Below are 16,340 nucleotides of genomic sequence, written 5' to 3' on the forward strand. Positions count from 1 at the left end.
CCATTCATCTAATCAGTCATGAACTACCCTTATCTACCTTGCCTCTGATCTTTTTATTTAACCACTTAATTAACTATTTAACCTTTAAACTAACCTTTTGATTAATTAAGCAGTACCCTTTCAAGACCCCAAACATGTGTACATGTGTGCGCATGCACACACACACACACACACACACACACGCACACCAAAATTTGGACCTAATGACCAAAACAGGTCTTCCTACCTGGTGATTTATTCTCAATCTCCTCTTTTTCTGATCCTCACTCCAAATGATTTGGAGCTCCTGGATCCTAAGCCTCTCTCAGGTTTGCCTGTAGTAATTTGTACTGGCTGCATGCCAGTGGGGTCTTCCTGTAATCTTAGTTTATGGAACCCTGCCTGTGTTGACTCTGTGTTGACCCTGATCTGCCCTTCTCCTGGTTATGCCCAGAAGGAGTGAAGAGAATAAGCAAACCTGTCGTATATGAGTGTGTGCACTGGGAAAGTTCTGGAGTAGAGCTGTGTGTCTCCATGATTTCTTTTGCCCTACTATCCTTGTTCTCAATAAGGAGCTTTGAATGAAAGTCATACTCCTCACAGTCTAGGTTGATTTCCCCCTCTCCATGGGGGAGTAAGACAAATAGTACTGAAAACACTTGTGGTATGATGGCCAAAAAAACATTTTGAGGGGCGCCTGCGTGGCTCAGAAGACTGAGTGTCCCACTTTTGATTTTGCCTCAGGTCATGATCTTGGGCTGTGGGGTTGAGCCCTGTGTCCAGGCTCCATGCTCAGTGGGGAGTCTACTTCTCTCCCTCTGCACCCTCCCTCCTCATGCTCTCTTTCTCTCTAAAATAAATAAACAAATATTTTTTAAAACATTTTGAAAATATGAAAAAAAGTCATTTAAAACTCTCAAAAATTGCCATTAGATTAGGACAAACTAAATAAACATGGTGCACTTTATTTTTAACCAGTTTTGTTTCCCCCTCAGACTTTTCCCCAAAAGATACTACTAATAAGGTGAGAAAGTACATATCACTGAAGCAAAGCATTCAGAGTGGCAGTAGCTGGCACATCACCACTCATTTACAAATGCCACCATAATTTACGGTTGTTAGACTGGTGATGGTCTCCCACCACTGGCTGAGCCACAGATAAGGTAGACTGTGGGCTGTGTGACATTCTCAGCACTCAGCTAAAATGCCACCCCCCTGCTCTGTTGCTCAGGAGAGCACGTCAGAATACAAATAGGAGTGACACTGTTATAAGAATACCCACTCCCACTTAATTTTTTTCTACCAGGTATCACATTAGTGACAAGACACTTGCCATGTACTTCATTATTGACCATGTCAAGACATGACCACTGAGGACCATGACTGAATGACTGCCAGATTCCTATATATTCATTCCTATACACTTTTAAGGTAAAAAAAATTCATCATGGGCACAAGTTTAAACCGGAATGAAACTGTTTGAGCAAGTCTTCGTAGACCAGCTCCTGTCCGGCAGATACCATGACTTCATTGAGTGAGCAGAAGTGTTGGTACATCTCCATGAAACTCAAAACGGGCCCTTCGGGGGTACAGTCTACACTTTTTCAAAACTGTTCAAGAGGTCCTAAAGGAGGGGTGCCTGGGTGGCTCAGTGGGTTAAAGCCTCTGCCTTCGGCTGGGGTCATGATCCCGGGGTCCTGGGATCAAGCCCTGAAGCTCTCTGCTCAGCGGGGAGCCTGCTTTCCTTCCTCTCTCTCTGCCTGCCTCTCTGCCTACTTGTGATCTCTGTCGGATAAAGAAATAAAATCTAAAAAAAAAAAAAAAAAAAAGAGGTCCTAATGGAAATTGTGCAATTGTGCTGCTATTGGAGCTTTGGCCAAAAGAATATTTCAGAAATGAATGAAGAGGGGCAGCGTTCTGACAATTCTCTATGACTGAGTGGCATTCTGGTCTGGGAAGACATCCCTTCTTAGCAGTTGAGAGATTCTAGGGCCCTGAATCAAAAGATTTTGAAGGCACTGGCATTCCAACACTGAGAGGTCACTGGTTTATGAATGGACGCTTTGGCCGTCACCAAGACATGTGCAAATCATACATAAAAGGTTTTACTTCAATGTCTCATATAAAACACTACTTGAAATCCTCAAAAACAATTCTTAGGTTCATGCCAAAGTCCTTTCACATGCTACGCCTCATTCGCTACATGCTACACCACATTCTACAGCTCTGAGAAGTTACCTAGACAGGGCCTGCCCCCTTCTACGGACAATCTAGAAAGTTAATATCCAGAGATGGCAAACAGCTTTCACACTGCGAGCCATTCCTAGTAGGTGCCATTGAGGATAGGAGGGAACAATATAAGGATGCTTACCATGCTTTTCCTCAGCAGAAACATGGAAACGGATTAATTTTTAAAAACTATAGTGCTTTCAGGGCGCCTGGGTGGCTCAGTGGGTTAAAGCCTCTGCCTTCAGCTCAGGTCGTGATCTTGGGGTCCTGGGATCGAGTCCCACATCGGGTTCTCTGCTCAGCACTGAGCCTGCTTACCTCTCTCTCTCTCTGCCTGCCTCTCTGCCTCCTTGTGATCTCTGCCTGTCAAATAAATAAATAAATAAATAAAATCTTAAAAAAAAAAAACAACTATAGTGCTTTCCTCCTAGAGGGTACAAAGTGCCGCTTCTTTTATTGTTAATTTGCTTGTGGTCCTCTCTCTGAGTTGGTCAGTTACGCTGATGGTAGAATTGTGTTCACAAGGACAAGGATTCTGCCATAACTTTGAGGCTTGGTGGAAAAGCTTGGCTTAAGCAAATTTTTAACGGCTAAAATTATCTGTCACTGCAGGAAAGCACAGTGCTGAGTGAGAATGAAGGATTTATGGAACTGTTTCAAGCGTAAGGTGACCGGTGTTTAAAAAAATTCCTACCCAAGAACATGTGAGGTATGACTTTTCATAAATCATCATTACTAAAAGTGAGCACAGTCATATGTATAAACTCAGATTAAAAAGAAGTAAAAACAGTAGTAGTGTTTGTTAGACATGCATGAGAGAGCTCTGTAGTACTTTAAGAGTTAAATCAGTCAGATTAAATCATGAGGGATGGAAGCCATATACTACCAGAAGTCACTTTAAAAAACAAAATGTCCCTCAGGCCAAAGGCAAGAAGAGTAGAGATTGACTTCAGTCAAATCAGTGGAATTAGTATGTTTCAAAAAGAGTGAGTCAACAGAAGAGGGCAGGTCTACACAGTGCAGGGAGAAATGAGGGCCAGACTAAAGGATGTAATAATGGAGTAATTAATAATCTGTTGAGCAGTTTTCATGTGCTAAGTAGTTGATGAAACACTTAATCCATACAACAACCCTGTTATCAGAATCAAAAAACTTCACTGGTGGTGAATCTGGGATTTGAACCAGATCTCTTGGCCTCCAAAGCCTGTGGGCTTAACTAGTCTTACCCAGTTTTGTCCTGGGGAAGGGTGCTTTTGCCAGGCCAGGGCACTGCCATTGGCTACACACATCCTTTTATATCTTCTTTGGAAGTTACCTGTACACGTCATGGGTTACCGTTGGGGATCTCCTCAGTGGCAAGCCACAGACACATGATTTTTGAGCTGTCAGGGAGAATAGACCTGACACTGTCTGCTCTCCTTTTACAGATGATATCTGTAACTTTATTTTTGCAAACTGCCACGAACACCTCTCCCCCAGCTCTGGGGATATAAGATCCTTGACCCAGCAGGGGAATTCCGGTTTTGGCAGTGAGATGTGATTCCAAAGGAACGCAGTTGATTTTCTGATGTAACTTGTTATGTTATTCATGGACTAATCAGAAAACCAAAAACTCTGAGAGGTTAAAACGTAAGGACTTTATTTGAGGACAGATAGGCCCAGGACTAGCACACCTATAAACTGCCTTGGAATTGTGTAGAAGGGCAGCATTATGGGAAATAAGCACAGGGCCTCAAAGGATATTACTTTGAAAGACAAAATTCATTGGGGTGAGAAGTCTTGGCATACCTCTGCTTTCCTGACCTTGACTGAGGGGCATCCTTCCAGGATAAGCTCTCATGGCACCATGTGCCACTCCTTTGTGACATTAACCACTGTTGTGATGTTACATTTGTTTGCACGACTATTCGACTAATGCCAGCCTGTTCTGTAGACTGCATATGCCTCACAAGGGTTGAATTTGTGCTGCATTTTACCCACCATTGTATCCCCAGCACCTAATACAGTCCTATTAAAGTCAGACCTGGACATTCAGTAAATGTTCTTTCAGTGAATGGGTTCCATTTGAAACATCAACTCCTTCAGTACCTTCCCAAGAGAAATGAAAACATATGTCCACACAAAGACTTGTATGTGAATGTTACTAGTAGTGATATTCATCATGGCCCCAAAGGGGCAACAATCCCAATGTCCATCAGCTGGTGAGCGGATAAACAAAAGGTGGCATGTCCATACAATGGTGTACCATGCAGCAATAAAAAAGAACAATGCAGGGGCGCCTGGGTGGCTCAGTGGGTTAAGCCGCTGCCTTCGGCTCAGGTCATGATCTCAGGGTCCTGGGATCGAGTCCTGCATCGGGCTCTCTGCTCCGCAGGGAGCCTGCTTCCCTATCTCTCTTTCTCTCTCTCTCTCTGCCTGCCTCTCCGTCTACTTGTGATTTCTCTCTGTCAAATTAATAAATAAAATCTTAAAAAAAAATAAAAGAACAATGCATTCTACAACATGGGTAAACCACAAAGATATTATGTTAAGTGAAATAAGCCAGACATAAAAAACTACCTATTATACTATTCGATATATATGCAATTTCTAGAAGAGGAAAAACTACAAAGAAGAAAGCAAATCCATGGTTGCCTGGGCCTAGGGGGTGGGAGTTGGGATTGCCTGTATACAGGAAGATGGGAACTTTCGGAGGTGACAGAAATGTTCTAAAATTGGATGGGGATGATGGTTGCACAACTGTATAAACTTACTAAAAATCATCAAACTGTACATTTGCAGTACCTGTATGGAATATGATATGCCTCAATAAAGCCATTAAATATGTTTAAAAAAATTAATCTCCTTAGTCATTTTATCCCAAATGATGTTCCATGGAATATTATCTCTGTGGGGCATTGTGACACAGACTGCTAGCTGAGTCTCTCAACTCAATAGTGAGAGAAGCTCAAATTTTTTTTAAAGGATTTTATTTATCTATGAGAGAGAGAGAGAGAGAGAGTGAGAGAGCATAAGTGGTGGGGAGCGGCAGAGAGAGAGGGAGAAGCAGGCTCCACACTCCATCGCAGAAGCCTGGGATCATGACCCAAGCCGAAGGCAGACGCTTACCTGACTGAGCCATCCGGGCGCCCCAAGAACTTTAATTTTCCTTCCAAGGAAATGTGGACTGGTGTTCCAGCAGACATCTCGGACCTTGGAAATGAAAGCAAAAATATTAAAGCTTGGATTCCTGACAATCCCATAGAATAGCTATGCCATTCTTGAACTCCCTGCCTCCCCTATTTCTCTTATGGGGAACAAAAATAAACTTCAGTGTTATTATGCCTTTTTTCCTGTTATATGTAGCCAAATTTAATCACAATACCAGTCTTGAGAGGTATTAAATGAAAAGAGGGTTCTGTGGTCAAATAGTTTTGAGAATTATTGATGTTTAACCAATTTCATTAATGCAACACCTCTCAGTTTTTAATATGTGAGTGAGCAATGGTAACCTCCAAGATGGGCTAGAGCATGCACAACTTCCTAAACCAACTTGACCCTGAAACCTCTTTTTTTAATCTTATATTTTTAAAAAATAGGCTCCATGCCCAACATGGGACTCGAACTCATAATCCCGAGATCAAGAGTTGCATGCTATACCCCTGAGATGGCCAGGTGCCCCCCGAAACTTCTTGTTATTGGATCATCTCATAGAATGAATGACTTAGGGGCAGTGGGAAAAGTTGCTTTAAAAATTTTACATTTTTGTGGTCACCTGAGTGGCTCAGTTAGTTAAGCCTCTGCCTTTGGCTTGGGTCATGGTCTCAGAGTCCTAGGATCCAGCCCCGTTCAGGTTCTGTGCCCGGAGGGGAGCCTGTTTCCCCCTCTCTCTCTGCCTGCCTCTCTCCCTGCTTGTGATCTCTGTCTGTCAAATAAGTAAATAAAATCTGTTTTAAAATTTATATTTTTGCTTCTTTCTTTCTAATACATACTTCTTCTAGGCTAATAGAGCTTTCTTAAACATAAAGTTTGCAATATCACATATCTGTTTAAAATCCTTGAACAATTTCTATAGGATAGAGTGGAAACTCCTTTATGTAATGAATAAGACCTTTTGTGATCTGGCCCTTGCCTTCTCTCTAGCCTCATCTTAGCAATCTCCTTTTCACATCACGAACCATTTGCACTGTTGAGAACAGCGCCTATTCTCCGCAGTCGCTTTGACTCAGCATATGCTATGCCATTATGAGTGGAACACTTTCTACCTGCCTGCTTGACTGGTATTCTACCTCTGATCCTTTAAGACCAGGCTGATGTATTAACTCATTTACCTCCATTCATGCTTTAAGCAATTCCTACTATGTATCATACAACACATTAGTACTTGCCTTCCAAAGCCAAATAAACAGAATCCCTGGCCTGGAGGGATATCAGATCAAATAAAGTTAGGCAAGCACTGTATTAGTCAGAGTCTGCTAATGGCCATAATAAGCAATCTTCCCATTTCAGTGACTTGGCATTAAGACAGTTCACTTCTTACTCTAGGCACAGTCCATTGTGGGTAAGCACAGGGATTCTGCTCCATGCAGTCAGTCAGGGACCCAGGCTCATTCCATCGCTGCTTTTGGGGGCCTCTAAGTCCTCCACTGGGTATTTTTGCATCCCTAGCAAATGAGGAAAGGAGAAGAGTTTGGATGCCCACATAGGAGGTTTTGGGGGATGCCTAGAAATGAGATATATCTATCACTTCTGACCAGATTCCATTAGCCAGAATTTAGTCACGTGGACCAATCTGATTACTGAGAAATGTGTTTTTTCTACAAGCCTAGGATGAAAATGAAATGGACTGGTGTAAATAGCCTTTTCTGTGACAGAGATATGTAAGCAAGAACAATAGAGAAGCTCACGGTCTAATGGAGGAAGCAGACAAGTTAACAGAGGCAGGAAGGCAAGAAAGAACATGGTCAGGCAGGATATAACCTGTGTTTATGGAGTTCTTACCAGAAAGTTCTAGAATTGCTGGGAGCCCTTCTGTGGCTCCCCTTCAGAGCTCCTAAGAATTGCTCTTCTAAGGCCCGCTGTACATATGGACATACTATATGGTCTGGAAAGTTGTGCATCATCACTGTCCCCTTCATAACAGACCCTCAGGGCCTCTTAGTGCCAACCATCTATTGTCCCGGCAGCTGCTATGGTGTTCAGCTCTACACGGGCTCCATTTGACTTCATGAGCCGTATCCTGATAAATCAATGCCTCACGACCTTGCCGTAAGCCTCTTTACACTGAGTTTTGGGACACCCCGAAGCCCCACTTGGCACCTGTGCATGAACTACTGAACATGGGATGTAAGCTGGTGGATAAATTTCTTTCCTTTTCCTCTCCCATAGGCTATGCTATGCCTTATGTCATGTGACTTCTCAGAAGATAATCCCTTCTGCTGAAGCCATCAACCACACATAGTAGAGGCCAGATGAAGAAGTAGAGGCCAGATACCATCCTGGTACTGGTTCTTTTCACTTTCCTACCTTCCTCCTTTTGCCTCTCACTTCTGCCCAGTAGAGTCAAGCTCTGTGTCGTAGTGGCTAAGACATCCCCATGGATGCACACAGCTAAAAGCCACTTAGCAGACAGCTTTTCCCCTAATGTCTACCTGCGGGTCCCTGGATGCTGGAGAAGTGTTTTTCTTCCGCTTTTCTAAAGATTTATTTATTTAAGTAATCTCTACACCCAATATGGGGCTCGAACTCATGCCCCCGAGATCAAAAGCAGCCTGCTCTAATGACTGAACCAGCCAGGTACCCTGCTGCACCAGTATTTTAAGGGTCAGATTCCACTCACCCTGTTCTGTCCTGCAGACCTGACTCTATGAGGGTCAAGCTCACTGAGTTGAGTGGAGTGAGTGGAGTGGAGCCTCCAGACCTTTCCTTTGCTTGTACCTGTACCATTCATTTGTGGATCAATTTTGTACTGCTATTGATTTCTTATTTGGTAACATAACATCTGTATCTCTATGTTTGACTTCTGTGCTACAGACTTTTCTCAAGTTTAAGAACAGGAATTACCGTCTGACGAGTTTGCCTCCTTCCTGCTCCCACACCTTTCATTGCTGTCTTTTGCTTCTGTGCCTTGGCATATGTACGCTGCTCCCTCTGCCTGGAGCTCCATTCTTCCCCACCTCGTTTATGTTATTTCATCTTTTGTAAGCGAGGGACATGATTTGGTAAAGGGAGGGTCACTTGACTCCCATGTAGGACTCACCAAGTCTTCTCTGATATAATTCAGTGCCCAGCCTCTTTCCCGAAACTAAAGTGCACAGACCTGAGCCTCATCAGCAGTCTTGATCCTATGTCAGATTGAAGGGGTTGTGGCCACTAATTTCCCTGTTCTGCCTCAGGCTCTGCAGCAGCTGGATCGGGAGGGCAAGCTTGCTGTCCCTTTGACAGCGGGGGAACAAACCTCTCTCTCCATCCTCACACCCCAACAGCTTGGCAGGACTAGAGGTCCTCAGGATCAATGTGTACATTTCCATCTTGATCCCAACTAGATTATGAGCTCCCTGAGGACAGGGATATTGTCTGCTTTTGTATCTACAACAATATCAGGAACACCGTTGGTGCTTAATAAATATATTTTATTTTTAAGGAAGGAAGAAAGAGGAGGAAGGAAAGACCACAAGGCATCTTGGCCAACCTTGAGTGAAATGAGAGAAATGTGCACAAGTGAGGTAGACAGGAGGCGGGGGGCTCTGCTATCTCTGTATTTTCAAACTGGAGAAATCTCTGGTGTTTCTGGTGTCTGCCAAGAAGTCAAGAAGTAATCCTCAGATAGGAGCTAGGGTCACAGGATGGAAACCACAGGAACACTTGGGCTTCAAAGAAATTAAAAATATCCTCTCTCTAGGGGTACAGTAAGGCTTGGCTACATCATTACAGCTACTCCTGACAGTCAAGCCGTGTTCATCTTAAATGTATCCAACAAACTGCTTTTGGAATCAACCAGGACTCAGATCATTCCTACTTGAGGTAAAATGTGCCTCTACAGTCATAATCCAGCCTTTTTTTTTTTTTTTTTTTTTTTTTTTAAAGTGGGTGTTAAGGAAACACCCTCAATAGAGGCAAGCAGGGAGGGAGGGGGGAGGTGACTATCACCACTGGGGAGGAGGCCAGTAACAGGATACTGGACCAGGCAGGTGGATAACACCCCCCTCCCTTTCTCCATATATTTTCTTTATAGAAATTTTCAGTCCTGCCCCCTTGTATTTACTTATTGTCTTTCTTTCCCCTAAACATGCCTGTTCCACAAGAGCGAGGCCTTTGTCCTATTGACCGCTGTATCTCCTCTCTTACATCAATGCCTGGCATTTGGTGACTATTCAAAAATTAACTGCTAACGAACGAATTAAAGAGTAATAAACAATTAGTTGAATCTCTGCCATATGCCGGGCCCTGTCCTTGAGGATGCTGCAAGGATGGTGGGGGAGATAGGCCTGAACATAAATACACCACAGCTCAACACCTGATCTTTCGGGGGTATATCAAGGCGCCGCAGGATCCCTGGGGCTGAAAACTCCTGGGGTGTACAGGGGCCTTGGGAAGAAGCCTGTCGTGTGCCAGGAGTGCCAGGGAGCCAGGCAGAGCGGTAGGAGATGCGGCTGGAGACACAGAATGAAACTCCTTGGCTCTTTGCTTGGCTTCTCCGCATCTTTTTCTGACCTGCGGGACCCTTGCCTCTCCTCGCTTCTGTCTGCGGGACCCCGGCCCAAGCAGAATCTCTCTCTGTCGCGGGACCCCAGCCACATCCTCTCGCACCCCGGGAGACGCCAGCCCCGAATCTTCCAGCTCGCTAGCCTGCTACCTGCGAGACCTCCACCTGCCCGCTGAACCCCTCCACGCCCGCACGCACTCCGGGTCCCCGCCCCCTGCCTGCGGTCTGCGGCGTGCAGGACCCCGCCCCGCCCCCTCGGCCCGCAGGACCCCGGCCCCGCCCCGCCCCCGTGGCCCCGCCGCTCCGTCCCGGGGGGCGGGGCCGCGCGCAGCAGCGTCTCCAAGGCGGGGGGGCGCGAGGCAGGGGGCGGGGCGGCCCCGGCGCCGTCCAATCAGCGCCGCGATCACATCCATGCAAATACGAGCACAATGGAGCGAGCCCATCACTCGCCCCTGCAAGCAAGCTTGAAATGGGCTTCTGCCTGAGCGGCAGCCAGAATGACCAATGATTCTGTGTTTTGGGCTGGCGAAGCCCAATGGCGTTGCAGGGAAGGCGGGCCCGAGCTGGGTTAGGGTGTCCTTGCAGGGTGTCTGAGCTAAACTTCACCAAATAATAGCTGTTTGTATTTTGGCTGCTGCAGGAGCCATTTTAGGTAAGTTCTTCTCTTAACTTTTTATTTTCCTCCCTGGCCTCCTCTGGCCGGCCTTGTCCGCGGGTCCCTGGCCCCGCCCCGCCGGCCGGGCTGGGGTGCCCCTATGAATGGAGCCGGGATGAGGGGCTGCGGCGGCGCCGAGGCCGGGCCGGGGTCCGAGCGGGGCCGGCGGCGGGCGGCCTGGCGGAGGGCAGGCGGCGGCCTGAGGCCTGAGGAGAGGAGCCGGCCTCCGCCGCGCCCCGCTCCTGCTCGCGCTCAGGCCGCGCTCGGGCCGGGCGGCCGTCCTTGGGAGTGCGCCGCTGCGGGCCGCGCGGAGGGGCGGGGGTCCGGGCAGCCCCCGGCCCCTGGCCTGGCGGGTAGGGGCGGGGCGTGCGGAGGCTCCCCCCTGGGGCGGGCCGTAGAGGGACCCCTCGGGCGGGCTGGGTGGTGCGGCGCGCGCGGCGGGGGTGACCGCTATTCTGCCGCCGCCCCCGCGGAGAAGTTGCTTTATTGGCGTCCTGCGTCTGTTTGCAGGGGTGGAGGAGGGTGGGCTGGTGCCAGGCTGCTGCTCCGGGAGGGGGCGGGGGCCCCGGCGCGTCCTCGGAGCGCGCTCCCCCTCCGCCCCCTTCTTACGCACTAGCGCGCACTCGCCCCGAAAATTGGAACCCCGGTGGTGTCCAGCAGCCCCGCAGCCAAGTTTTGTGCATTATTAGATTGCATGCTTGAGTTTAAAAAAAAAAAAAAAAAAAAAAAAGAATCATCTGTCCCCTTTAGGGTATTTATTTTCTTCGCTGTTGAGAAGTAACGGGAGCCTTTTACTCCCAAATTTCCAGGGACACGTTTGTCAGATGTGCAGACGGTTGGCCGCTACTTGGTTTTTAAAAAGACGCTATTAGGAAATCCCCTCACTAGTGAGATAATTGAAATTTGAGTTTGTTTGCAGCTTCAGTTTTATTTGATCCAATTAAAAATACATAAGCAGGCACTTATATTTGTGTACATAAAGTATTCCTCGTTCCAGTTATGACTGGTGTGACTGTGGTTTCGGTAGTGTGGGATCTAATAAGGCAATATAATTCAATTTTCGACTTGTAGGCCCGTGTTCTCCAAATTAGGGTTTATGGACCATTAGTAATCTGGCCAAGGCTTCTAGTGAATCCTTGGCATCTCCAGGCGTCTCTGGAGCTGTTGTATGTTCCTTATTCCCCAACCCTTCAAAACTGCTCATTCTGATGTAACAGTTCCATGAACAGAGAAGGTAGACATTGAAAAAACTTTTTTTTTAATTTTTAGAGTGTCTGCAGTGTTGCTGGAGATTCAGTTACTGTTTTTCAAATGGCATACTGGATGCAGTCCTGTTGAGGCCCCCAGTTTTGACATACCTTATGGGGATGTGCTTGTGGTACTTAGAAAAGTCCTCATAGGGACCTCAGTACTGTGCTCCCAAGGCTAACTGCGAGCTGCCTTCCTTTCTGGAGATCTGTTGTCACTGGCTGTGCACTATACAGTAGTTTGTTGGTAGCATAAATTGGTAGATTCCATTGGCAACCTTAGGGATATAGTTTTTGTGAACTTTGTGGCTCTTTGGCAGGACAGAGCAAGTTTGAGATCTATGTATGAAAAAATGATTAGGCACGAATCTTCAAGTACCATGGTTTATGCCAGCCTGAACAGGTGGTTTCATATAAGCAATGCGTGACTGTAACCAAAGGCCTGGGAAAATGGGGAGTGGTAAATGATTAATTTTGGGCTTCTTTCTTCCCAGGGCAGATCTAAATAAATTGTGACGGATTATTTAAACTTTCTTCATTCATGGGCTACTTACTACTAAAAGCTAACCTTTATAATTTTTTTTTCCTTTTTGCTAACTTTGGAGTCTCCTTTATAGCAACCAGAATATGATACTGTTTTTGCTGCAGTCTGGCCGTGGGCAAAATAAATCTAGATCTCTTGTGAAATTATTTGTGTCTCGAAGTGCTATGAAAGTCTGCCTGGAATTACATCGGTTATTTCTTTGCTTTTTTTTTTTTTTTTTTTTTTTTTACATTTAGCTTTTCTGTTGTTACAGTGTGTGATCACTTTTACCATGGTTTTTAATACTCTGTCCTTATCATTATCATTATTTTTATAATTTATAATTTATTGATATGGTTGGAAATTCTCTAAGCTCATCGGTATATTCATGCCAACCACACAAGAAGTTGAAAGACCAGTTTGGAGTGAAATGGGAGAGCCACAAGTAACACTTGCTGTATTTCTAGATGGTCCTTCGGCAGTTAGTTTTTTTTTTTTTTTTATTATTGATTTACTATTCTTATAACATTTCCAATGCCAAAGATCTCAAGCAGAATCATATCTCTTTAGAAACCAAATCTCATTTGTTATTTTTTTGCCATTACGTTACAGAAAACTTACCAGAAACAGCAGACATTTGGGCCCCTGCGTCTTAGAGATCTCTTTGATTTATAGAAGTTTCAGACAAGTTTTTCGGTTTTCTTGGAAGCATGGCTTTACCTCAAGCAGAGATCGTGGTTATGTCTTCCATTCTTAAACAATGAGGAAAAAGCCTTCCACACTCTCAGGCTTGATTCTCACTGTAGGGACCTATGTTTTTCAGTTTTCACAGATGGACTCTGTATTGGTAATGGCCAAGTGGAGACAAACATGTTCTCAATCCTTGTGAACAGGTTAGAGGATTCAAGGATTCTGCCTGCAAAAATATTTTTGGTATGTGACAGTGACTGTATCTAAATCAACTGAGGAGACTATGTTTTCACTCCCTGCCATCTAGTTTGGTGCCCCACCCCCAGGATAACAAGGTTAGAGATAGTTTATTTCTTTTTTTTTAAGATTTTATTTATTTATTTGAGAGAGAGTACAGGGGGAGAGTGAGAGGAAGAAACAAGACTCCCTGTTGAGCAGGAAGCCCAGTGTGGCGCTTGATCCCAGGACCCTGAGATCATGACCTGAGCTGAAGGCAGAGGCTTAACCAACTGAGCCATGCAGATGCCCTGAAATAGTATTATTTTTAATAAATATTTGGCGGTTCACTTTATACTTCCCTTCTTCATACAGAGCTTTAGTTTAATTCAGGTGAAAAACTGCAGTGAATTCCATGGGACTGCCTGCATTCTCCTGTAGCAGGTTATTATATTGAAAACTCTTTGATACATAAAATAATAGCTAGGGTTTAGATCTCTATTTCCAAGAAAACAGGTTTGGGTTTTTTTTTTTTTTTTCCCCTTCTCCTCCCAATAGAATGTGGCATACTTGTGAGACAAGCAAAAAGAACTAGCACTGAATAAATACCTGGTGTGTGTCCAGCACTCAGCCAGGCACTGGGGCTGCGGAGATGCACAAACGTCTCCCATTATCATGGTCACTCCAGGAGTCTGGACTGAAGCTCAGAGAGGTGAGGTGGCTTATTTAAGGCTATTAAAGCTAGTGAATGTTGAAGCCAGAATTTGAACCCAGATCAGCTGGATTTAAATATTCTTTTCATCTACTGCCCTCTCAAGATTGCTTTAAAAGCTGGAGTGTGCTGTCATGTTTAGTGGTATGGGGTTAAGTTCACTGACAGAAGTTGTTCTACACACTCATCTATTTTTACTTCCTCATTTCAAGAGTTTGTCACTGAAGAGGCAAATTAGGATACAGTAAGGGCACCCTTAACCTCCCCCCCTTGCCTCACTAGTGTAGGAGAGGTCCTTGTAGGGCACTTAAGAGTTCAGCCTAGCCTGGTACTAATAGCCATGAAGTGCAGAAGGAGAATGCAGTCACTTTTTCCTTGCCAAAATGTTCTTTTCTTTAGTTCATTTTGTGGAGGCGTTGATACCCTCTTGAGAAATTCTGTTACTTCCATAAAAGTCCTGAAGGTAGTAAAATGGAGTTATTTTAAAATATCCATCCCCGTTCCCATTTCTGAACTAAATTATTTGCATAAAATCCAGAGAAAAATGTTTTCTTTTTGCTTGTAGTACCTGCATTCGTTGGTTTTTATCATTTGTAATAGTGATTCTTTACATCCGCCTACACTTAATTCTTTTTGTCATTTCCCATCATTGAGACCTTTAGAATCTATAGTTCCTATTCTGAAGAGTCCTTTTTTTTAAGTTGATGAACTTTTTTTCTTTATTGTCATAATGGAGGACTTAAAATTTTTTTAGCAAGGGAGAAAATCTGATATTTTAATAGATTTCTGTGGCACTTTTATTCACTGGCTGTTTCAGAAGACTTAACCTCCTAAGACAGTATTTGAAAATTTGAGGAAAACTAGGAAGTAGAATTTTAAGATAACTTAAGGACACAAATCAAAATGTAAGTTGGGTTTGAGTTTTCTAAAAAAGTAAAAGGAGATCTCTATTTTTCTACTCCTTTAATAGTTAAAGATTCTTGTAGGAAGTATCCCTGATCTAATTTTATGGACCAAATATTTTGTCAGTAAATTTAAAATATGTTTTGAAATTTCTTGTACATTATGTGACCAAGGTGTTTTACTTTTGGAATCTCTATACTTTTTTTTACAAAAGATTTACTTGAGAGAGAGCACACATGCGGTGGGGTGGAGGGCTTAGGGCACGAGAGGGAGAGAATCCCAAGCAGACTCCCTGCTGAGCAGAGAGCCCAGTGTAGTTCCATCTCACAACCCTGAAATCTGTACCCTGAGCGGAAATCAAGAGTCATTCGCTCAATCAACTGAGCCACCCAGGTGCCCCTGGAATCTCTTTACTTTTTGTTCTTTAAAATTTCATTTATTTATTTATTTTTAAAAAGATTTTATTTATTTATTTTATATATAGAGAGGGAGCACAAGCAAGGGGAGCGGGGGAGTGGGAGAGGGAAAAGCAGGCTTCCTGCTGAGCAGGAACCCTGACAAGGGCTCAGTCCCAGGACCCTAGGATCATGACCTGAAATGAAGGCAGACACTTAACTGACTGAGCCACCCAGGCACCCCTCTATACTTTTTAATTGTAAGATTGTCTTTATATAGAAGGTCAGGCTTCAGGTTAAAAGGAGGTCTAACTACTGTGGTAACCTTGGTCTTTGGTTCCTACCTATTTAGGTCGAGGCTTTTTAATCCTGGGATTCACGGACCCTTAGGTCTGGTCTGTCTGTGAACTCCACAAAATAGCATAGAAAATTTTGTTGGTGCGCTTTGATCAGACGTGAGTCCATTCTTCTTGTGAGTCTCAAAGGGATCTCTGACTCCCACCCCCCTTCCCTCTGCCTTCTCCTCCCCCATCATTTATTCCTATCCACACACAAAAACAATATTGAAGATCATGGATTTAGGTTGTTTCAGAAATAGTTGTTTTGTTAGGAGCAAAATCTTTTCCAGGAGGCTGACTTTGTTGGGCCTTTAGGAGGTTCTGTGGTGTCCGTCTGGTGAAGCCCTTGGGTATCACTCCGGGCAGCATCTGGGCAAAGGGTTATCCCGAGTTCTTCCCTACCTTATCTTTACACTTGGGAAGCTGTTACATACCCTTGATCGTGCACACTGGTAAAAGAGTAAGGGTTGGAGCAGGAGCCATGAGGGCAAATGCAAAACAGTGTTAGAGGGTCCTGGGCCTCTCTGCCTCAACCATCTGCCTCTGCAGATGGGACTGGAGGGGTGGCCATGGCAAACTCTCCTGACATTTTCTTGCTTTGAATACTTCTTAATCATTCTGTTACAGCTTCATTCAATATGTTAGGAGGAAAAGGGTTTTCCCCCTTACATTGTAAGAGGAACAATTTAAAAATCCCCCCATTTTTATAGTCCCCAGACTTAGTATGTGATTCCTTCTGACTTTTCTGTTAAGGTTAATTTCAGGTTGA

The 16,340-nt window shown here is 44.7% G+C and overlaps 1 protein-coding gene across 4 annotated transcripts in view; it reads left to right on the forward strand.

The window, feature by feature from the left end:
* The first annotated feature begins 10,444 nt into the window (after window positions 1–10,444).
* Window positions 10,445–16,340, forward strand: part of CHD6 (chromodomain helicase DNA binding protein 6) — a 190,497-nt gene continuing 184,601 nt past the window's right edge. For 2 of the 4 annotated variants that reach the window (XM_059133142.1, XM_059133143.1), the window contains exon 1: window positions 10,445–10,544. The gene's annotated coding sequence lies outside the window, so the exon portion shown is untranslated. The remainder of the gene's footprint in view (window positions 10,545–16,340) is intronic. The other 2 variants (XM_059133139.1, XM_059133140.1) reach the window with 2 other exon arrangements.

Source organism: Mustela lutreola, chromosome 9 (genome assembly GCF_030435805.1).
Source record: "Mustela lutreola isolate mMusLut2 chromosome 9, mMusLut2.pri, whole genome shotgun sequence".
NCBI classification, from domain to species: Eukaryota; Metazoa; Chordata; class Mammalia; order Carnivora; family Mustelidae; genus Mustela; species Mustela lutreola.